Source organism: Leucopleurus acutus (assembly GCF_964270905.1).
Source record: "Leucopleurus acutus genome assembly, chromosome: 21".
NCBI lineage: Eukaryota > Metazoa > Chordata > Mammalia > Artiodactyla > Delphinidae > Leucopleurus > Leucopleurus acutus.
The window spans coordinates 4,834,399-4,859,016 of record NC_139163.1 but is presented as its reverse complement, the minus strand read 5'-3'; positions in this window follow the sequence as shown (position 1 = coordinate 4,859,016).

Below are 24,618 nucleotides of genomic sequence, written 5' to 3'. Positions count from 1 at the left end.
CAATAAACTGGTGTTTGCATTGCTTTAAAAAAGTGTTCATTTTAAACATAATATTTCATTCCATAGCACATTTATGCACACATGACAAATATATTTTAAAGAATGCACTTTGTTGGATGGTAGGCATTGCTTTTTTTAAACGAATGCTCATGATAATGACTCTTTTCTCGACAATTAAACCCAAACTTTGGTTCAGAAGTATAGTAAGTAAACTACATGTCTTACACGTGACAAATATATCAAACTTTGTTTACTCGTTTTTTACAGAATTGCTATTTCCACCAAGCAGTAAACAAATAACTTTGGTTTAAATATATAGCTTTTTTTAAATAAAACGTTGGCTTTTAAAAAGCAAGTATCAGTCAGGGTTCAGTTGCTGAAGCAGAACCTCTGGGAGATACGGGAGAGGGATCAATTATAAAAATTAGACCGTACACAACTGCAGGAGAATCTGGGGAAGTAGAGACCAGCAGGGGAGTGGTAGGATCAAGTATACAGTCACCAGCCAGAAATGTGCAAAGTCAGAACACACGCTGCTCACCAAAACGCGAGTGAGGCCAAAGGCCAGCTGGGGGGGATTCCGTGGAGACTGTGCTTCTGCATTGCTACCACTCCGGGTGTGGGGGGGCAGCTGCGGAGCATCTGGAGGTGGGCCTGGGGCTGGTGGTGTTCGGTGTGGCCAGCAGTCAGGAAGAAGAGCTGCACGTGCACCAGAGGAAGCAGGAAAGGGCTGGAACCGCTGCGTCTGTCACCACACCCACCACAACGAATTTACTAGAGATTAATTCCCTCCTCTTCACTTGAGCCCTCTCAGTCTCACACGAACCCTGCTTTGGGCCTGCTCGAATCCAGAACCGCAGTGAAGGACCGTCCCTCCCCTTCGATCAAATTCTCCCTCCTTTTTTCTCCTGAAATATCAATAATAGCAACCATTTCCCCGGCACCTGACTACACTTAACGTGAATACACGCATCCAGTCTTACTACCGGATTTCCTTTCCAGCCATTCTGCTGTGGTCATCCATTGTTCTTTGTGTTTTGTTGTTGTCGTTGTTGTTTTTGGTACGCGGGCCTCTCACTGTTGTGGCCTCTCCCGTTGCGGAGCACAGGCTCAGCGGTCATGGCTCACGGGCCCAGCCGCTCCACGGCATGTGGGATCTTCCCGGACCCGGGGCACGAACCCGCGTCCCCTGCATCGGCAGGCGGACTCTCAACCACTGCACCACCAGGGAAGCCTGATAATTTTATGCAGTGTTTCACAGAACTAACCCCCGAGGTTTTTTTTTTTTTTTTTAATAATTCTACAGCATTTCTATTGATTGATTGATTGTTTGGCTGTGTTGGGTCTTCGTTTCTGTGCGAGGGCTTTCTCCAGTTGTGGCAAGCGGGGGCCACTCTTCATTGCAGTGCGCGGGCCTCTCACTATCGCGGCCTCTCTTGTTGCGGAGCACAAGCTCCAGACGCGCCGCCTCAGTAGTTGTGGCACGTGGGCTCAGTAGTTGTGGCTCGCGGGCTCTAGAGCGCAGGCTCAGCAGTTGTGGCTCACGGGCCCAGTTGCTCCGCGGCATGTGGAATCTTCCCGGACCGGGGCACGAACCCGCGTCCCCTGCATCGGCAGGTGGACTCTCAACCGCTGCGCCACCAGGGAAGCCCCATCCATGTTTTTGATAACCAGACTCTCTTCATCCAGCACTTTCCTTACGACTTCCTTACCTCCTGCTCATCTCTTCTTTTATTACATCCTATGGAGACGGCACCATGATATTTAGATAACAATAGGTCTCCTTTCTCTTCACCTAAAAAATTCCTATTGTTGAAGCCAACCAACCGTCTGCATTCTGTAGGCTGAGTGTTGGCAGACAAAGCTAGAAAATCAGTTTGGTGTCCCAGCTTCAAGTAGGGCCCCAGTACTTTCATAAGGTCTGCTGATTTTCCTCTTGTTAGCTCTCACTTACAGGACTAACAAAGACTTAAGAAAGACTAAGAACTTTCTTAGTAATGACCCAGAAGGCAGCATGGGTCTCACATTTGCATCAGTTGCTCTTTCCCCCCAAATCCCATGGGGGCCAAACAGAGGCAAGTCTCGGTGGAAGCTGTACATACAGTAGGTTTGCATCACAGATGACATTAGACAACCACAGTCCTTTAAAATGGAATGCAAGCAAACCAGCCCAATGTTTGCACTGGAGGGAGACGTTACTTTTGCTATACTAATTTGCAAACAAACCAGCTCTCGGCTTCAGAGGAAGACACTGTCTCTCCTCCAAGGCTGTTTGCTCTACAAATATCACTGAAAAGGTAACTTGGAACCAGAGCTGTTAGAGACACCACATTAAAAGGATACAGGGGTGGGGCTTCCCTGGTGGCGCAGTGGTTGGGAGTCCGCCTGCCGATGCAGGGGACACGGGTTCGTGCCCCGGTCCGGGAAGATCCCACATGCTGCAGAGCACCTGGGCCCGTGAGCCATGGCCACTGGGCCTGTGCGTCTGGAGCCTGTGCTCCGCAATGGGAGAGGCCACAGCAGTGAGGGGCCCGCGTACCACAGAAAAAAAAAAAAAAAAAAAAAAAAAGGATACAGGGGTATACTTAAGCCAATGATACAAATAAAATGGAATCCTAAACAAAATAATCAATCATTCTAAAAGAAGGTTTAGAAGGAAGAAAAAGGAACAAAGGAAAAATAGACTAAGTATAAAACAACCTTTAACATGGTAGGCCTAAGTCCAATCATCTATATAATGCTATTGCCTAAATGGAATTATTGGTGTCTAAATACACCAATTTAAAAAGATATTAAAGAAGCAAAATGCAGCTATATGCTGTCTACAGGGAATCCACATTCATAAGATATAGATACAATAAAATAAAATCAGTGAAAGAGCTATACCAACAAATCTAAGCCTAAGAAAGAATGGCTATACTAAAATCAGACAAAGTGAAAGTCAGGACATTTTATAATGATAAAGGGCCCAGTTCTAAATGCGTATGCTTCCAACATCAGAGCTTCAAAATACAGGAAGCACAAAATGACAAGACTAAAACTAATCCTGTAGGTAGAAATCCCAGCAAGTCTACCAAAAGCTACGAGAACGTGAAACATTGAATTTAGCAAGTTTGTAGTACAAAAATCGATTGCATTCTGATACACTAACGCTTATTGTAAAGCTATCATAGTATAGACAACATGATATTTTTGTGTGGATAGAAATACAAATTAATGGAACAGATGAGACACTCATAAATGGCAAACTGATTTTTGGCAAAAATGCTAAGGTACTTCAAGAAGAAGTACTTTTCAACAAATGGAGCTAGAACAACTAGGTCACCATTTGGGAAAAATAAAATGAACTACTGTTGTCTCATACTTTATACAAAATTACCTTGAAATTAACCATAGACATTAACATAAAATCTAAAACTTGTATAACAAAACATAGAGAACATCTTCACAATCTATTATTTCTTAGATGGGACACCAAAAGTCCAAAATGAAAGGAAAAAATTGATAAATTGGACTTGGTAAGTTAAAATTTTCTATTCCTCAAATAAGGTATTGACAAAATGAAGAAAGTCCCTGCCACATGTAGGAAGAAAATGTTTACTAAACATATATCTCGCAAAGGAATGAAACCAAATAAAGAAGTTTTACACATAAACAATAGGGCAAAAAAATCTCATGAATAATTTTATAGATGCATATACCAAAAATAGGTATATGAATGGTCAGTAACTGGTTACATGCAAAGATGTGTCACATATTTAGTTGTTAGGGAAATGCAAAATAAACCATAATGTGATAACAAAATACAAACATTAGAATGGTTAAAAATAATAAAACGTTATTAGTCAGAGGTCTCCAGAGAAACACGAATATAAAAAATATTATGCTGAGTGAAAAAAAAGCCAGTTCCATAAGAGTATATACCATAAAATTCCATTTATGTGAATCTCTAGAAAGACAAATATTATCTATAGTGACAGAAAACAGCAATGGTTGCCTTTGTGTGGTACTGAAATGGGAAAATTATTTGGAAAAGCCTCAGGGAATGTGATTGGAGTCGTGGAAATGTCCTGTGTCTTAATTGTTGCAGTGGTTACCAAGGTGTGTATAAATGTGTCAAAATTTACACTTAAAATAGATGAATTTTATTGTATGTAAATTATATTCCAATAAAGTTGATTTAGGTTAAATAGAAGGCACAAAAATTTCTGAATTTACGACTGATAAAGTATTAAATTGCTTTAAATGGAGACAAGGTCTGGAGAAAAAGAATGATTTGCATTAACAAAGAAAAACGCCTACAATTTATTGAGTACTTCCTATGTGCATTCTGAGCATCCTAGGTGCTGCTAAGCCCTTGAATGCATTGTTTTATTTTATGTTTTTAAATGAACCCAGAGGGTATTACCATTAGTCCCACTTTGCGAGGGAACTAATACCTGGACAGTTTACACTGCTAGACAACATGCCTGTTATTACACCCAGCAAAGCGGCAGTTCTAGACCCTGACAGCAGCCCCGTGTGACTCTAAACGACTCTACGATCTTCATTACAGGGATAGAACCATCGAGAACAAAATCTTAGAAGGATTTTATATTTAGAAATAACAGTGTGCAGTGGAGAAACTAAGATTACATTCCACATACTTTTATCATTGCTTAAGTATTACTAAGAGTTTGGAATCCTTTGTTAAACATTTGCTCTCTGTCTCAGCTGACATAAACAGATGAGACATACAAAATACAAAGAAGTGTTGTACAAATTACAGACCTCAGAGTTTCAAAGGGAAGTGATTTACCAAATAGCCCAGAACGTTGCCCGCAGTAGAAGAGAAAGCATGTTGTTGAATGGTTTCCATACCACAGATGCTCCCGTGGTTTGGGGGCATCAATCTGAACCACAGTGAACTTGGACGGCAGCCTCAATTGAGCCAGAGGTATTCTTTGGGGGCTTTATGGGGTCATGAACTGAACTAAACCCAAAAGCCTGAATTCCTTTGTTAACCCTGAAACTACCCCAACTTCCTCAAATTCCTTCAGATCAGTGAACAAAGTTTGACCTTCAAAGTTGTTTGGAACAGACCTGAATCTAAAATTAATGTTTGTTTAATTTTAACCTTACCTTTTTGCTGTTTTTTATCTAACCTCTAATATCTTGTTACTATTCAGAAGACAAATATGTATATATATATATAAACTTTTCTCCTCCCAATTTCATTGCTGCATTCTAAATAAAATGCTTCATAATTCATAGTTAATCTGATGAATTATCTCCCTGAGGAAATAATGCTAGAATCTTTTTAAGGATAATATCATATTCCATGAAGAACATATATTGTATGCCATAAATTTAAGTACCATTCAGTGAGTTTTAACAAAAGACTTTAGGCCTCTGTTACCAGACAATACTTGTTTATAAAAATAGTATGGAGGATTTTATAGATTTTTAAAATATTTCTACAGGGAAAAATCATTGCCCCTTCAGAAAAATTCTGGCTGATATTAAAGTGAAAAGACACCAATTTTAAAACAGATTTAGTATATTGGATCCAGCATTAGCTATGCAGAAAATTCTTCCTTCAGATCTCCTAACACTGAAGCGCCCAGTGGCTCAGACCTTGGACCTTTTCTCTCTCTATACCCACTGCATGGTGATATCACCTGTTCTCCTGCCTTTAAGTATCATCTGTAGGTTGACCCCTCCCACATGCATCATTCTCTCATGTAGCCTTGCTGAATCATATATCCTGCCCCTCGTTTAACCTCCCTGCTGGCATCTCCAAATAAACATGATCTCACCAGCTCCACCCAAGAGCATTCATCTGTCCTCTTCACCCTCTGACTTGACTGCAACTCCATCCTTCAGTTAAGCAAGGCGAAATCCTCGGAGTTATGTTTAACTCCTTACTTCCTTTCAGACTCACATCCGATGCAACAGCAAAACCTGTTGGCTCTAATTTCAGAATGCATCTAGAATCCAACAGTTTTTTCCCACCCCCACTGCTGTATTCTGATTCAAGTGACCATCTTCTCTTGCCTGCGTTCTTCAGAAGCCTTCTGTCTGGTCTCCCCGCTCCCACCCATGGCGCACTACAATCCACTCTACACAGAGCAGCCGCCTTGATCCACTGAAGGCGAAAGTAAGGCGTGTCGCTCTTCTGCTGAAACCACTGGATGGATCACCCAGCTCAGTCATTATAAACACCAGAGTAATGACAGTGGTCACAAAAAGCCTACATTATCTGACTTGTTCTAGCTGTTTCTTTTGGCAGGAAGATTCTTCCTCTAGATGTCCGAATAGCTAACACCACTTGCTTCAGTTCTCTCCCCAGATGTAACCTATTCAATAAGGCCTAAGCTGATCATTTATTAATGGCGCACCACATTCCTCTGGCACACCTCGTTTTGTTTGCCTGCTCCAGTTTTGTTCTTTAGCGCACTTCTCCCTCTAAAACACTATGTAATTCGTAACATTTGTTGTTTATTATTGGTTTTCCTATACTAGGAGGAAAGCTCCACAAGAGCAGGGCTTTTTGTTTCTTTTTGTCTCTTTGTCTTTTTTGTATCCAATGAGCTGAAGACAGTGCTTTACACAAGATACATATCTTATTGAATAACTGAACTAATAAACTGTGAGATATGGAATTTCCATTCATTCATTCCACAAGTATATTAAATGCCTACTATCTGCCTGTCCCTGTACTAGCCATTAGGATACAGTAGGAAGCAAAAGATGCATGGTCCCTACTCTCGCGGGGCTCACAGCTTATTAAGAAAACCGTCACTATAGAAATATCCGCACAAACAAGTGCCTAAATAGAAACTGAGGAAAGTGCTGTGAGGGAAGATGACAATATACCGTAAAATAGGATAATAGAACTGTCTTAAATCCGAGATGCAGAGAAAACCCCATTAAAAAAGTAACATATCAGGGCTTCCCTGGTGGCGCAGTGGTTGGGAGTCCGCCTGCCGATGCAGGGGACACGGGTTCGTGCCCCGGTCCGGGAAGATCCCACATGCCATGGAGCAGCTGGGCCCGTGAGCCATGGCCGCTGAGCCTGTGCGTCCGGAGCCTGTGCTCCTCAACAGGAGAGGCCACAACAGTGAGAGGCCCGCGTACCGCAAAAAAAAAAAAAAAAAAAAGTAACATATCAGATGAAAATGAAAGGCTAAATAACAATTGAGATGTTAAAGAATACATACGAAAGAAATATATGTGCAAAGGTCAAAAGTTGAGAAAGATGGGAAGATGGTCAGGGCTGTTGGAACATAATTAATAGAAGGAGAACAGCATAGATGTAGCTAATGAAGTCACCATGGACCAGACCTGCCAAGCTTTGTTGGCTGTGAAAGAATTTTGATTTTATCCTAGATGGGAAGAGGAGACTTTGAAGAGAACTAAACAGGGTAACAATGTAATGAGACTTTGTGATTTGCACTATCCTTCTGCCTGTTGTGTGTTCCAGAATGACCTAGAAAAGAATAGAAGTGGAATCAGGAAGGCCAGCCAGAAAGCAGTGATATTAGTACCGGTGAGAGATGACTGTGATATACAGATGTGACCTGGGTGGTGACTTTTGAAAAGGAAATGATGAGATGGATATAAAGTATATTTTTATTAGAATGTCAAGGATTAGATATAGAAACAGATGTGACTTCCTGGTTACTATCATAAGCAAATGAATGGATACAGGCAGATGCAACTGTTAGGATAAGAAACAGATAATAATACAGCGAATCACTAACTACCTTTGCAGGGACATTGGCTTTAGGAATCAGGTGACAGAAAAATGAGGACCATTGTTGAAATCTATTTGAGTTCAATTTATGACCACCCGATATTTTGTCTCGAATTGTCCCAGAAGGCTCTGGAAGAATGCCTGAGTCCCACAGTTCTGCACAGAATGAACAACGGGATGGATAGTTTGTGCACAAAACAACCTGTCAGATGACATGCAATGTGCGTAATGCTGCATCAACTCCTTTGGTCTTTAGACCAAAGCCTGTGTAGACTCAGTCTTCTTCCCCAGTTCTCATATCCAGGATCCCATTTGGGAAAAGTCTCAATCTGCTTCTGTTTCCTTTATTTTGGCAGTTACTTGTGACCTTCCTTGGGCCTGGATAGAGCAGGTGAGATCAGGTGAGGAACAAGAATTTGGCCTACAGCAAAACCTGGGAAGAAATGCAGCTGACTTGGGTCCTAAGAGAACAAAACCAAGAGAACTGTCCATGTACATGGATTATCAATAGGACAAGCCTGGGTATATGACAGGAGTAAGCATTCTAGAGATCCAAACCTGGCAGGTGACCCCATCAGAAACACAGTGGAGGTATACAGCTATGAGACGTACACATACAACAGAAAAGCCACGGGCAGAAGTGATGCTGAAGTGTTCAGATAAAAGTTGTGACCTTTAAGCCAATTTTGGAAAAATGGATTGAGAAGAACATGCAGTTTGGGAAACCGGTATTGTGAAGAGGTCTGTACAATGAAACGATCAGAGTATCATTGCAGAGCAAATCCATCTGCCCCAGTTTTCAGGATCCTTCCTGGACTATTGTGGGACAATTGAGAGGTGTGGACCAGATGAAGCCAATCTAAACCAGAGGCAGTGGAAGATATAGACAGTTGATTATAGCAGAAAATGGTTCCTTTGATGAGCCTGCACTTGTATCCACTCCTCAGTTGAGTAGCTTTTTGTTGCCTAAACTTGACAACCCATAGACTGGTCGTCTTACCACTATCTTTTAGAGTTTTAAGACTCGCCAAAGGAATAGGTAATGTCCTCCTTGCTTTTTTCTTACTTTTAATCCTAAGAGTCACCTAAAAGTATGACTACTATATTCAAACCTTAAAAGAGTCATTAGTGGGCTTCCCTGGTGGCGCAGTGGTTGAGAGTCCGCCTGCCGATGCAGGGGACGCGGGTTCGTGCCCCGGTCCGGGAAGATCCCACATGCCGTGGAGCAGCTGGGCCCGTGAGCCATGGCCGCTGAGCCTGCGTGTCCGGAGCCTGTGCTCTGCAACGGGAGAGGCCACAACAGTGAGAGGCCCGCATACCGCAAAAAAAAAAAAAAAAAAAAAAGAGTCATTAGTGAGAAATTGATATAAATATAAAAAATCTTCCTATTGAGAAAGAATAGCAAGACTGTAGGTTTCCATTTCAGATTCTAAATATCTGTTTCTTATTGACTTTGCATGCTATGAAATCACCATGTCTAAGGCATGACAGTACCATTTAAGAAATTATCATGTCTCACATAAGCTGGGATGTATTAAAACACTGCATTATCACTGTGCTAAATTAGATAAGATTTTTTTTTCGTATCTCAAGCTAGAAGTAGTCAAATTCTTCTATAAATTCCAAAGAACATTGCACAATAACAGATACCATGGGTATGCACCAAAGCCAAGAGCAAATGATATCTGGAATTTAGGGTCCTGCCAGTTTTACACATCTTGAAGAAATACAGTTCATAGCAACGTAGAGAGAGATTAGCTCTCTTCAAGTGGCAATTCAGTACACGCAGGAATGTTGTTTTCACACATACTCCATTCCATCCTTAGTGTCTTGTCCTTATATATGCTAGAAATATTCTCAATACATTTTCCTGTTTTTCAGACATTTCTTCTAAGGTAGCAACACATATCTTTTAATATAATAGTATCCATGGTTTTGCTTAATTATTTATAAGATTTTTTGTTCCAAGGGTACAAAATAATATTAAAATTAAGCAAAAAAATAAGGCAAAGGAATACAAATTAAAGGATTAAGATAAAACTAACATTGAGGGAGGCACAAAATGCAATGCCCTAGAGCCCAATGCTCTAAAAACCACAAACTTGGCATTGGCTTTTCTGGAAGCCAAGGAGAAGATGAGAGTGTAATCAGTTGCATAATTTCTAAATATCTCCTTAGAGTTTATAAGGTAAATACTCACAAGATAAATATCTATTAAGCGTTTACAAGATAAAAACAAATAGTAACTCAGGTTAGGCCCAGCTATTTCCAGTACTGGGTGAGTCAGGAGGGACAGTTTTTCTTTCCATCCTCATTGACAAGGTGCTGTGTAATGTAGCAAACAAGGTTAACACTATCCCCACGAGGACCACATTCCAAGCCTAAGAACTAGTCTCTCCCCACCTAGGCCCATTCCAGTCTCTTCTCCATTCCTCAGGCAAAAAACCATCTTTAAAAAGTAAAATCTGGGGGCTTCCCTGGTGGCGCAGTGGTTGAGAGTCCCCCTGCCGATGCAGGGGACGCGGGTTCATGCCCCGGTCTGGGAAGATCCCACATGCCGCGCAGTGGCTGGGCCCGTGAGCCATGGCCGCTGAGCCTGCGTGTCCGGAGCCTGTGCTCCGCAACGGGAGAGGCCACAGCAGTGAGAGGCCAGCGTACCGCAAAAAAATAAATAAATAAATAAAAAGTAAAATCTAATGATGTTGTCTTGTTGCTTAAATTCCTTAAAAGGTTTTCCATTGCTTTTAGAAAAAAAAAATCAAAATCCTTATGGTCACATTGAAGGTCCTAGGTGTTCTGGCCCTGTCTGCCTCTCTGACCTGCATCTCAGTTGAGTCCTGCGTTAAAGTCTTGTTCCTTTTCTTGGATGAGTCCTCAGAGAACCAGGCATGTTTGCTCCAGGACAGTCATCTCTGTTCTTGACTCTGCATTATTCATGTAATGGCTTGATTATGGTCTGTCTCTACACTGTAAGCTTCAGAAGACTGTGTTCCTTGTTTGGTTATTTTCCCTGTGCCAATCATATTTCTGTCTCAATGAAAATTTGAATTTCAATGGATAGATGGACGGATACATGAATGAATTAGCAAACAAAGAGTGAGTGTTTTGTCCGTCAGTGATGTTGTAACTTAAGGATAGATTTGAATACTGACAGGAAAGGAAAGGCAATCTTCTGAAACTATTTTGATCTCACCAAAGTTTAACAAGTAATGAACATCTGCGAAATTAGAATATAATTTCAAACATGTTTTAAATGTATGAACATAAAAACATTACAATGTTTTACCATGTATTAAATATCAAATTTTAGGTTCTATCAATCACCTGACCTTGGTGATTACCTATTACTCATTGAGAAACATCTCTATGTGAAGCCACTTTGATTTAAATATCCCATCTGCATTATTGTGGGGGGAGTGGAGGGGGACCAAGCTTACCTGGAAAGGATTCTATGAGATTATGTCTCCAGAGTGCGACTTATAATTTTAGAGGATACCATGTAAAGGGCAGTAATGAGTAATAATTATATGAATGACAGAAGCCCACTTTCACTACATTGGTGCAATGACCTTTAAAAGTAGCATTTTATCCAGTGAATAATCTCAACTTGTGTTAACAGAAGTAACTATTATAGTGGCACGAGGGCAAATTTAACTTGAATAGTTTTTCACTGGCTGAAAATTTACCAAAAAATATATAGTTCCATGTTTGGTTTCAGCCTCAAAGTGCCTTTTCCTGGAAAGCTTATCAACTTTTCTCAACAGTTAATGAATTATTATTATAAGAAAAAAATGTTGACATTGGTAACATTTGCCTGTCTTGGTGGCTTGAGAAATGTCCAAAAACAGTTGAAACCATTTCCAGTTCACTTAAAAAGCCAAGGGAAGGCTCAAAAAGAAGAAGAAGAAGGTACTTCACGCGTCGGGATTCGGTGAAAGAATTCTGAGTTTAGTTGAAGTAGTTTGTGCACTTTGTGCCTGTGATATTGTAGAGAAGTTGAAGATGTCTTAGCAGTTGAAGCCTGATGGGGTGAGTGAAATGTTAGTACATGCCCCGCCCTAGATGGCTCACTGAGGCAGTACTGCATCAACTACATTAGAGGGAGAGATGTATCTAGAAACTGTAGCTTTGTTCCAGGTTATCAAGGCTTCTGCATGAGCCTGTAAAACAGGAGGAAATCTTATTTTACATTATCTTAACCTTTCTGGCGAAAAGTGAAGTATAGAGAAGGAATACAGATATTTAAAAGAAGAAACTAGAAGGCAGTAGGGAAACTATCAAGATGAGTCTGACGTTCACCAAAACTAAAATAAGAAACACGCACTTTCAGTGTTCTTTTTGTCCTCTTGTTTACAAACAACAGAGTCCCTTTAAGAAACTGTTTACTTGTCTTTGTTCCCTTCTTGCTTACTCTCTGTACTTTTGCAGCCTGTCTCTGGTCAGTATTCCTGAGAACTAGGGCCATGTTCCCTGGGACTAATGGACGCTGAATGGGGAAGGAGAGCCCAGAGATGCAGCCCTTGTTATCTATGGGCCAGAAACTGGGATTTTTCTCTACTTGCAAGCTAGGCTATTAGTATTTCACAGACACTAGCAGAAGGTACAAGACTCCAGCGTCAGTGACAAAAGCCTGTGTTACTCACAGCAAAAGCATTAGCCAGAGCTTCATGTTGGTGTGTGTTGGTTCTCGTGATTCCACAAGGACGATGCTAAGGCCTCATCACAGAGCCTGCGCACCCAGTGAGCTGTGATGCAGGACAGGAACGCTGAGCCTGGGGGATTCAGTGCTTTTAGGGTAAGAGCAACAGGCCTGCTCTGTGTCTGCGGGGAGACAGCCTCTCATCTCAAAGCTGTTCACTACAGAGACAACCCTAGGGTTGGCCCAGGGAAAGGGTAGTCTGGACCGTGCATTCCTTACACATCCAAGGAGCACATTCAGGGCCACTCAAGCCAATGGCAGATGCCTCCCCCAGCTCTGCGAGGGAGACCCAGCCCAGCCCTCACAAGTCTCAGCTGCCCCTCTGATCCCACCTCCGGCTCCAGATCCATACCGCCTGGGTGTGAATCCCAGCTTCACCGCTTATTAACTCCAGCCTAGTAACTTAGCCACTTGGCCTCAGTTTCCCCATCAATAACTGGGACAATAATAAAGCCACTTCATCGGATTAAATGAGTTAATACACACATTGCATTTAGATCAGTCCCTGACACATAGTAAGTGCTATTTCTGTCTTAGTTTGTGTTTTGACTTTCACATTCCAGTTACCTTTTGGACAATTTCAGATTTTCTCATTCAAATTACTCAATGGGGATTTCGTGAGAAAATGAAGCCCTAATACCCGACAACCTGCGTTGTCTGCAATGGCCAAACATCTCTCCTGTGCATCTATGGTACTAGCTATGTACTGATACCTTCCTTGGAAGAACTGAGAAAATAGTGACCTGAAAAGCTTTTGAGGTTTTACGTACTTCAGATTAGGAATCCCAGTTTAACAAGGTAATTACCTTTGCTTTCAACGCACAGAGCATTTCACTCGAGGCTACGTCCTGTATCGCTGGCCAGCCTGTGGGGCCCAGGCCTCGTCTGATCAATGGCCACCCTCGGCTCAGGGAGCAGTCCTGTGCCATGTGCCTCTGCAGTCTGTCTTGTTCACCATTGTATAGCCAGAGCCTAGCAGCAAGTCTGACACCAGCAGACACAGCAGAAGGATTTATTCATTCAATCAGTGAAGGCTGTATCACAGATTTCTAGAACAAACTTATGGTTACCAAAGTGGAAATGTGGGGAGGAGGGATAAATTAGGAGCTTGGAATTAACATACACACACTACTATACGTAAAATAGACAACCAACAAGGACATAGTGTACAGCACAGGGGGCCCTGCTCAATATTCTATAATAACCTACATGGGAAAAGAATCTGAAAAAGAATGAATATATGTATAGGTATAACTGAATCACTTTGCTGTACACCTGGAACTAACACAACAGTGAAAAAAAAAAAAAGGACCATGATTGACAGTTTATCCCCACTTGCCCAACCTGACCTTTTTCTTGGACTTGACTCATTATAGTATGAATGGTTTTAAAAGGACGGCCCTTTTATCTCTTTTGCTTGGTTCTGTGAAAAGTAAAATAGAGGACTTGGGAAATTCTGTGAAGGTAAATACTTTCCCTAGAAGAACATTTTTATAATACTCTTAGCTAATTCTTGCACGTGGCTGACTTAAGATAGTTTATACATATCTGTGAGATCATCGAAAATATGTTCAGGTGTATTGCTTTCTGAGGATGAAGATTAGAAAATCTAGGGAAACAGACAGTCGAGACATCGTAGATAATCTCCTTCCAATATCATGTATCTCAAATAGGCTTTCAGGAAGTCCTGGATCGTATTCAATGTATATTTGAATGTTCTGACATGAGACCCATGTGCTTTAAGTATCAGGCTGTCAGAAAGCAGAATTCCATTCCTTTGTACAGGTTTTGGCACTTGACAAATTACTGGTCCCGGGAGGTATCGTACTTCCACCTGACGATGGCCACAGCCTGTCTGAAAATAATTTAAAATAGTTTTTCAAAAAGGATCTTTTAAAGATACTTGAACACTGATAAATTCCAGTTGAGACCCCAGAATTCTGATTCATATAAAGAAGAATTAATTTCATCTTGAAAAGTTTTAGGACATTTTATTCTGTATCAACAGTAGTTATTGCAGATTATATATCTAAATTCCTAAGCAAATCAATACAGAAATAATTTAAAGAGCATTTCTGAGCTCAGGGCTGGTTAGTGAGCACATGGGAAGTTCAGCTGTATCTGCCTGCCTTCAAGGAACTTAACTCGGAAGTCTTCCCCCTGCAACCATTTGACTAGAAAATCTGCCTCTTCCAAAAGAGGATTTACTTTGATTGTAGATCATATTGTCTTTTTAAAAAGGCAAACTCATTCAGCAAACTAACTAATCAGATGTTTCAGAATAACCAAGTAAGATACCCCTTAGAATTATTTAAGAATTTTATTGAATTCCTGCCTAATTTAATTGTAAACCCAAACTCTGCTTCTTCATTACATTCTGAAATCAGTTATGATAATTATATGATCTTTTCTCCAGGTGAGTTTTAATTCTCCAAGTCTCTATGAAATCCAGAACTGTTTTGGCTTTCTTGTCATCATTTAAGTTCATATACATTGCAAACTAAAACTGCACTGCTATAAAATTGAACCTTACTTTCTCCTACCTCAAAATGTCTCCTGACCAAAAAGCATTGACCAGTATGTATATATGTATTTTTAATTTCTCCAACTACTAGATCCATTAAATAGTTACTTGTTTTTGTTTTTAATTTTCATGAGCTACAGCAATGAAATCCATTCCCCAAAGCTCTCATTATCTTGCATTGAAGGAAAGAAACTGGACTAATCAACTATTGTTCACACAGGGCTTCTTAAAAAGAACAATGCAAGTTTCTTTTTTTTTTTTTTAAGCTTCTCACTGCTGTTTTTTTTATTGTCTCTTTCCATTTTTTTACACACATATATATTTATTCTTTCTCATATTCTTTTCCATTCTTATTTATCACAGGATATTGAATATAGTTCCCTGTGCTATACAGTAGGACTTTGTTGTTTATCCATTCTATAGATACTAGTTTGCATCTGCTTATCCCAAGTTCCCACTCCATCCCTCCAAACCCCCTCTCCCTTGGCAACCACAAGTCTGTTCTCTATGTCTGTGAGTCTGTTTCTGTTTCATAGATAGGTTCATTTGTGTTGTATTGTAGATTCCACATGTAAGTGATGACATATGGTGTTTGTCTTTCTCTTTCTGACTTCGCTTAGTATGATAATCTCTAAGTCCATCCCTGGTGCTGCAAATGGCATTATTTCATTCTTTTTTATTGCTGAATAATATTCCAAGGAACAATGTAAGTTTCTAAATGCTATATAGGTAGGAGCTTCCCTGCAGGGTCCTCTGTGTATGTGGTAAATTAAAAGGTTTGTCCCTGGCCCAACTGCCATTATTCCTGCTGTCGCTACCATGGTCACTGGCTGGGCAGGAGTCAGGAGGACACATAGTGTTACGTTATCTGTTACTAAACGTTCCCAGAGGCTTCTTTCTGTGCAACCATCAAACATGGAGAAGGCAATCTGCATTCCCTTATCTGCCTCCTTTTCTACAGAATGATAAACATTTGAGCAAGGCTAAAATCTAGAGATTATTTATTCCATCATCATTCACATAAGGAAATTTAACCTAACAAATGTTGTAATGTGTGCAAGATTAAAACTAGAAATGACTTCTACGGATTAAAATGCATTTGTTAAATTAATCTTTAGAAGGGCATTAACCAGTTTTTCCTAATATTTAAATATAGTGAACTTTGAAGTACATTTCCTTGACACTTGCTGATATATATGTAGAACTTTCCAGAATTTCCTAATTGAGTCAGATTGTCTGACATAAATTTGTTCCTTCCTTTCTTCCTTCCTTCCTTCCTCTCTCCCTCCCTCCCTCCCTCCCTTCCTCCCTCCCTTCCTTCCTTCCTTCCTTCCACAAATGATGAGCTGTAAGAATGTTCCAGGAACTGCATTTGTCACTAGAAATTTGCCAGGGAAAAAAAAAAGAATGAGAAATAATTTTTGCCCTCAAAAAATCAGGCAGATAGATATCCAAAGTGCTAAGGTTTTCTGCCATAAAAGGTAAAGTTGCAATTAATTTTCTCTTACACAGAAATGTTATAGGTTCTTTGGTTCAAAAGGAAATTATACATCAGGTTAGGTGCTTTTCTTTTGCTATATATGGCAGTTAATTTTTACAGCAAAAAAATCAACGTGAAGGTAGAAAAGTAATGGAAAACACTTTTTATAGCTGACTCTGTAGAGCATTACATCACAATTTGATTAATACACCTAGTTAACATTTAAGTGTCTTAAGAGAAATATTTTTCTTGTTTACAGCCCACATTTCTTCCTTCCCCCAAGCTTAATTTAATGCAGAACTCCCACTGATATAATTGTTACTGCTTGAGAATTTTTGTTTCTGTTCACAAAGCATGAGATACATTTTTATGTGCAGTGTACTATATGTGTTGAAGCAGCAATTACATTTCTCATAGCCTTGCAAAAACAAAACTAAACTACTGTGGTGATTTCAACAGCAAAAATCCTAGATTTAATTAATAACAAAGAGGTGTTCTTCCAAAGATTAAGTGAAGATTTTATTTAAGTCCAACTCAGCAAAGAAAATTGGGTTCTTAACTGTTATTTGGTATCTGTCATACAGATTCTTAATGACTTCATTTTGTTATCTGGTAGTGAAATTTTACTGAAAGTAATTTTCTGATTGACTTGCATTCTATGGCATATGAATTTAAAAAATAAAGGTTAATTAATCAGACTTTATTGTATGTAACCAACACTGTGCATATTCCAATCTCTAACAGCAATGCATATGTGAAAAGATGGTTCCTGCAGACTCTTTCAAACAAGGTACCTGGATTCACCTTGTGTTTTATATGTATGAGAAGTACCCTACTTCATAAAAAATAAAGATTTTTTTGTAGTGGAAACAGAAGATGGGCCTGTTTGAAGGTTTTTGACAGACTCAAATTTATAAATTATAATAATTGCCAATAAAAGGTTCATTTCTTGTGAAAGAGTTGGATGCAGACTTTATCTTCCCGACAAAGAACATTAATTCATTTTAAAAAGTCATACCTGCAGGCAACTGAAATTAACTAATGTTTACTAAGCACCTACTCTATATAAGGTTTTTGTTTTCTGTCTTCAGAATTCCTAAAATGTGTTCATTAAGAAGAGTGTTTGAAAATATTCAGGACAGCATTCTTACCTTTAAATAGTAATGCTATGATTAGATGAAACAAAGAAATAAAATATTTAAATGTAAAAAATAATAATAAAAATGAGGACTTGCAGTTTTTTGAATTTTTGTAAAAAGATATTCATTTAACTTTTTACATTTGAAAATTCTCTCGTCTCTCTTTTACGGATCAGCATCCCATATGTGGGTTTTAATTTTTAAAAATTAAAAATGGGAAAAGACCAAGTAAGCTGAGGTCACTCTTCCACTGATAGGGTAGGTTCTCACTATGAGGTTAATATCATTCATTAATCCAGATATCTGCACTGAGCTATCTAGCAGGTAGTAGTCTTCATTGTATTTCTTCAAGGAGAGAGCAGTAGTCAGGGAAGCTTATTTATACAATGTATAAACAAATATAAATACTCATTTAAAAAGACACACACACACGATACTCATTCCATACTTCTGTTTAGGGAATATCAGTTTTGCATACTCAAGTACTCGTCATGATCTGGGTACTGTGCTGGGTGTTTTACCTATATTATTTTGCTTTTTTGTCACAAGTAAAGTATAATAAATAGTTATCCTCACTCAATAGACAGAAAAATAAGGCATGCTAAGAGGTATGTGTTTAGAAATACAGTCATGATGTCTGCAAATGGTTCAGATTTGTGTTTGTTTGCACATGCGTGCGTGTATATGTGTGTGTGTTTGTGTGGATTAATTGTGAGGATACAAGTGTTCGTTATAATAGTATCAGTAGTTTGAAATTTTTCATAATGAAGATTTGGAGAAAAAATGACAGATGTGAACACCGCCTGAATCCTATTCCCTTCCTTTCCCACCAGCCGTGTATGAAAGTTCACATTTGTAAATATAATGAGTATTGAGAAATGTCTCATTGTGGCTGTGATCGTACATTCCTACCCACAACGCATTTGAGGATATGTTTATGTTTCTTGGAGAAATAAATTAGAATAGTCAGTCACTTTTGAGGACAATTTGTCAATTATATATTAAAATTTCAAATTTTCATATCCCATGGCTGAGCAATTTCCCCTCTCAGTATTTCCCTAGGAAAAAAAAATTAATTAATGTCCATACAGAGGTATGAATCTGGATGCTCATGGCAGTATTGTTTGCAATAGAGGAAAATTGGAACTACTGTTATGTCCATCAACAATGACATGGCAAGATAGCAACACCCGTACTGTGAATTCATACGCACAAGCGTGTTCCATTATTGTAGTAAAGACTGAGAGCTGATGACAAAATATACTAAATACTCCACATTTTAAAGAAAGTCTAAGCAGGTGAAGGCAACCATCTCTCTTCAAGACTTCTGGAGAAGGGTCAGAAACTGCCCTAATGCCTCTTCTACTGGGGCCATACTTCTCTCTCCATACGATTCTAGGAATATCCCTAGTAGCTATAAGTGATGCCTAAGCAAATGCACATAGTTTCCTTTATCAGGAGTACAGTGTTTCAGTCATCAGCTTTGCTTACCAAGGTGATGAAAAGATAGGGATTCCAGAGAATCATATTTAAAGATAGAACATGCTTGTCAGGAGAGAGAACTGGAATTTTGTTCCCTAGCTGGAATTTCCTTAGTCAGAAAATATGTTAAACTACCCATAAACTTTGAAGAAAGGAAAGGAGAACTGGAGAGAAGTGGCTTGGTAGAAGACCAGCAAGGACAGAGGAAGCCCAGACAGTCCCCTTGAGTTCCCAGTTGCTGAGGGATAGAGAAGATGGTTGCATAGGCACAATACTTGAGCTGGCCGTGATGATGATACATTAGGAGTGACAGCTTTGCCGGGACTGGCACAGCGTGGGAGGGAAAGAGGCAGTCCCAGTAGAAGGATGCTTGTGAATGCCACCAGCAGGACAGGTAGAAGTGGTGAGCAAATCTCACATGCAAACCAACACCAATACCTAGAGGAACTACACAGACCTCTCAAGAGCATGACACCAGCAGGAGGTCCATATACAAAGATTATAAAGCAGTGCAGCCCACCAGTAAGAGACTTGCAACTTCAGAGAGTTAAGTAAAGAGATGTTTGCTCGTTTCCCTTTTTCTTCTCCCCACTCTAAAACTCAAGAGGAGCTGTCACACAGTAAAAGTGGAAAAACCGAGCAAAGTTCAAAGCATAATGTCTCCAGCTTTGGGATATTAGGAAGGCTGTAGTATTGGGGTCAAATGATTCTCCTGACTATCTCTGAATTTTATATTTGGCAATGGCTTTAGACCAGTAAACTCAACTGGCTTCACAGCAAACGGCATCAGTTGCACTGATGCCACATAAACCACCAGGACCTGAAGAGACCCAGGCCCAATACCTCCATCTCACCTCCCCATCTTCGTCTTTAAAATCATGAAAGTAAAAGTCATGCATCTTAAAAGAGGATACAAAGTATAATTGCTTCCTATATTTAATTCCAGAAAAAGTTAACTCTTCTGACTTTTCTGTCACAATAATATTTGTTTTGGAAAATTGGCAGCAACATGAATAACAACCTCTTAACTGGGAGCAAGAAATTCTAGCTTTTAATTCTAGTTATACAGTTTTGAAGAAAAAAGTACTTTAAGCTTCTTGGCCTCATAATCCATATCTTCAAAGATTCAGATTTGTCTAAATCAGTTATTCTTAAATATTTTGAGTCACGAACTGCAATGAAAATCATTTGAGCCTTTATCACTACATTCTTGGAAAACTGTGGACCTTCACACAAGAATTATGCCCAGACATACAAACTGAAAAACATTGTATGATGTTTGAATAGGTTATGGACTCTCTGAAGCTAATCAGATTAAGAACCTTTAGACAGTCTGCTTGGTTTTTCTCATCTCCAATTCTTCACAAAATTTATAACTTTTGAATCAATCAGAGAGTTTTCTTGGAGAAAAAAAACAGTTTTCCATATAATGTAGAAATTGAATAATAAATCATTGAATAAAGGGATATGATCAGCCCTAATCTTGAGTTGTAAGATTTCCATGGCTTAAGAATTATTGTAAAATTTGTTTCCAGTGATCTTTTAGATCAGGAGTCGGGGAACTTTTGCTATAGATTGTAAATATTTTAGGTTTTCCAGCCATATAATCTTCGCTGAGGTTACTCAACTCTGCCATTGTAGCATGAAAGCGGTCATTTTCAATATGCAAACAAGTGAGCATGGCTGTGTTCCAGTAAAACTCATTTACAAAAACATGCAGTGGGTGAGAATTGGCCCATAGATTGCTGGCCTGGTTTTTGGTGATCAAAGTTGTTTTTAATCTTCTCATTCAATTTTACCTAACATTCTTTTTAATATTTTGCCCTAAAATTAAGGCATAACAACATTAATAGTCTATTTTTCTCCTAATATTGAGGTCTGACAATGTCTACAATCTAAATTCCTTATTTTCACTATACAAGTGTAGAGTTGGGAAAAACTGCCAGAAGAATACATCTTTACTTAAAAATACTTGTTAGATATGTTACAGCTACAGATTCCAAGAATGTAATGATTTAATTGAAGATTGCATCCAAATTTCCTTTATTCTTTGCTTCATGAAAGTATGTCAGAATAGACCTTTACAGCAAGACATGGCTGTCAATTTAACTCATCAAAATTCATAATTTAAAAAAAGCACAAATGGGTAGTCACTGCAAATTTTACAGCCAGGTGTATTAGTAGTTAAGGGATTTGTTCTATTGCTTAGGGCTTTAAAAGTGGCAAGGAGACTTTCAGCAGCATAGAGTAGAAAATAATCATTCGGGTAACTTCTCTATGTTTGAAATATTTTCCTTGGATAAAGGATGGAGGATAAATGGAAGCAATATTTTAAATACACAGCATTAAAAATCTTGCCATGGGCTTCCCTGGTGGCACAGTGGTTGAGAGTCCTCCTGCCAATGCAGGGGACACGGGTTCAGGCCCCGGTCCAGGAAGACCCCACATGCCGCGGAGCGGCTGGGCCCGTGAGCCGTGGCCGCTGAGCCTGCGCGTCCGGAGCCTGTGCTTCGCAACGGGAGAGGCCACAACAGTGAGAGGCCCGCGTACCGCAAAAAAAAATCTTGCCAGATGTCACTGTACCTGCACTGGAGCCTGTACCATCAATCCAAGGAGTTATTTATTCTGTTTCTGTGCCTTATTTTTAATAAGGTAGTTTAGTCACACATCTCTCCATTGTGTGTACAAGTTTAATTTTTCATAATTCTGTCCTTAAGAAACACTGCATTCTTCTGAGAGTAAAGATTAATAATATAAATTAGATTATTTCGGTTTTCAGGCGATTTCACAGATTTAACACTCTGGTCCATGAAAAATCCAAGATTCATTTCTTGGGGTTAGGAGTTGATGTCTTTTTTATATAGCACTTTTATAATGTCAATTAATTATTTTTATTTCATACTTTAACCTGAGATAAATGTTTTGAATGCTAATTGAAACTCAGCTCTGGTTACTGCCAAGGAAAGCTTAAACCTTAAATCTTCAGTTTCTTGTATATAGTTTTTTGTAATAGCAGTTTAAATAATGTCTTATGTAAAGTGTCTTGGATGAGAAAAAATACCCTTGGTCTGCAGAAATTTTATACTCAATATTATTTTTCCAGATCTCACAAATCTGCTCAGTACTTTCCACTAACATTTTTTCCTTTTCTCCCTTCAAGAATTTAAACTGTAATTTCTCTGGGATCTTTCCCCAAAGCCCTAAATTTTATGATAAATCATCTCTCTACCTGTTACTTTCAAGTTCCTAATTTTTATTTTTCCTTCTGTTACATTTTGCACCTCTGTTGCTCTCTGCAATATTGATTAGAAATAGAAAGTAAACAAAAACCAATACAGCTACTAGAGAAATTTATTGGCCTCCAATCTTTTGACTTTTCTGTTTGCTTTATTATCTTTTTTGTTAACGATCTTAATATTTCTTCTTCCTGTTTAGGTTTAGCTAATTCAACATTTCTTATTTCTCCAGTCTGTGAAAGCTCATTACTAGGTTTCTGAGATTAGCATTTTCTCTGTCTTCTACTAAAAAGTACTTCTTACTGACTGGTTGCTATTTGATTGCCCTGTCTGTTTCAAATTTGGGTTGCCTCACACTTGTCTTTGTCGCAATAGAACAACTTATAGCTAGACACCCAAGGTAACAATAAATGGCAATGCTCTCATGTATTTCAGGTGCAAAAATACTGAATCATTATGCTGTACACCCGAAACTTAACACAATATTATAGAGCAACTATACTTCAATTTAAAAAAATTATATGACTCCACAGTGGAGTGGAAGATTAAACTTCTATTTTTTCTGTTCTTCTATTCTTTCAGTCCTTCTACTGATTGTTCAAAAGAGTGGACCCAGCAAGTCATGCAAGAAATTTCATTCCACTTCTACCTTCCTTTAGAAGAGCTTCTCTACCAAAACAGGAAGAGAGTGCACACCTGTGTGCCTGTACATATATCAAGTGATTTCATACATAGTCTAATTTTATATTTCCATATTACTTTCCCCATTTTACAGATAATAATGTCGAAGCTGAGTAGTTATTTTCCCAAGGTCATAAGTACAGTGAGTAGTGGATCCATGATTTCAGCCCTCATAGGTCTGCCTTTAAAACACCACACTGTTGCTAATATGTCTCTGTCTCCTTAAAGAGAAAGGTATTGCCTCAACCCTCTTATAACCATTTAAGAGAAAGGTCTAAATGCCTTCTTTATTATAAAGTTTGGGGACTTCTAAATGAATATTGCTCATATTATCTCTTTCACTGTTTTCTGACTCCCCCCCAAAAAAAAGGCCAACATAATAAATTTATAGATAGCGATTTTCTTATTTGTTAATCTGAGAAGCATTTATTGCACATCTACCTGCTAATGACACCATGGAAGATGCTGAGGAAACATAAAGATGAAATATGGGCTCTGACTTGAAAACATTGTTTTCCTTTGCCACTTCCCCCCAATTAAGAGTCTGTTTCCTCCTGTGTTAAGTGAGCAAAATTGAAATACTTAGCTCATTTACTTTTTCTCAGGTAGTTATTACTATTATCCCCAATTTTACTGATGAGAAAACTAAGGCACAGAGAAGTTAAGTGACTTTCCCAAGGTCATACAGCTAATCAGTGGTGGAACTGAGATTTGAACCCAGGCAGTTTGGCTTTGCTGTGGGTTCTCAGCCACTGTGTTTTGCTGCCTGTGTGAACATCCATACGCACTACACTGGAAAGTGGGGCGACTCTGGCTTCCTTCAGTTCTGATGCAGATGGGGTACCAGCTCTCTTGTTACTCTATTAGTGAGTCTTGGAGTTTTGGGTGGCACTCTTAAGAAAACAGGTGAAATGTCTTATTTAGTCAAGGAAAACACAAGGACCTGGGAAAGTCGTCTTTCTCTTTAACCAGGTTTAAAGTGAAATAAATTTACCTACTTTTAAAAAAAATTTACAGTGGTAACAATAAATAACTCTGATCTCACAGAGCTGTTTTGAGAATCAAATTAGATAATATGACCCCACAATAGCTTTAGCACAGAATAGATGCTTAGTAAATATTATATGCTTTATAAAAAGAAACCTGCAGAGACATTTTTTACCTTTCCTGCTAGGAAAGAGATGTTTATATCTTCCAAGCATGAGGGAGAAAATAGACTTCTTGTTCTAAATTGGAAATGGTGTGCTAAATCTCATTAAAACTGAAACTTACCCTGCACTAAGATAATAGGGTGTGTCTCTGGGTTACTACTCAGCCTGCCGCCAGAATGCAGTGCCTAGATCATTATACACGACTGAGTGTCAAAGGGTAAGAAATGTAGTTGTGGTACTGAACAAAATTACAACTCAGTCCATATTTTTATCAATTGATTTTATCTGTAATTTTGTTTGGGGATGCAAAAGTTAAAAAGGAACATTCCAGTAAAAGGTATAAAAGTTTATACCGTTGAATTCCTAATATGTGCTGTGTAACAAGCGAGGCATTTTCTCATGTGTAATGTTATTTATTCTTTCTATAACAACCCTTATAAATGTTGTCAGTGGACAATAAGTCAAGCTTTTTCTAGGACTTGGAAATA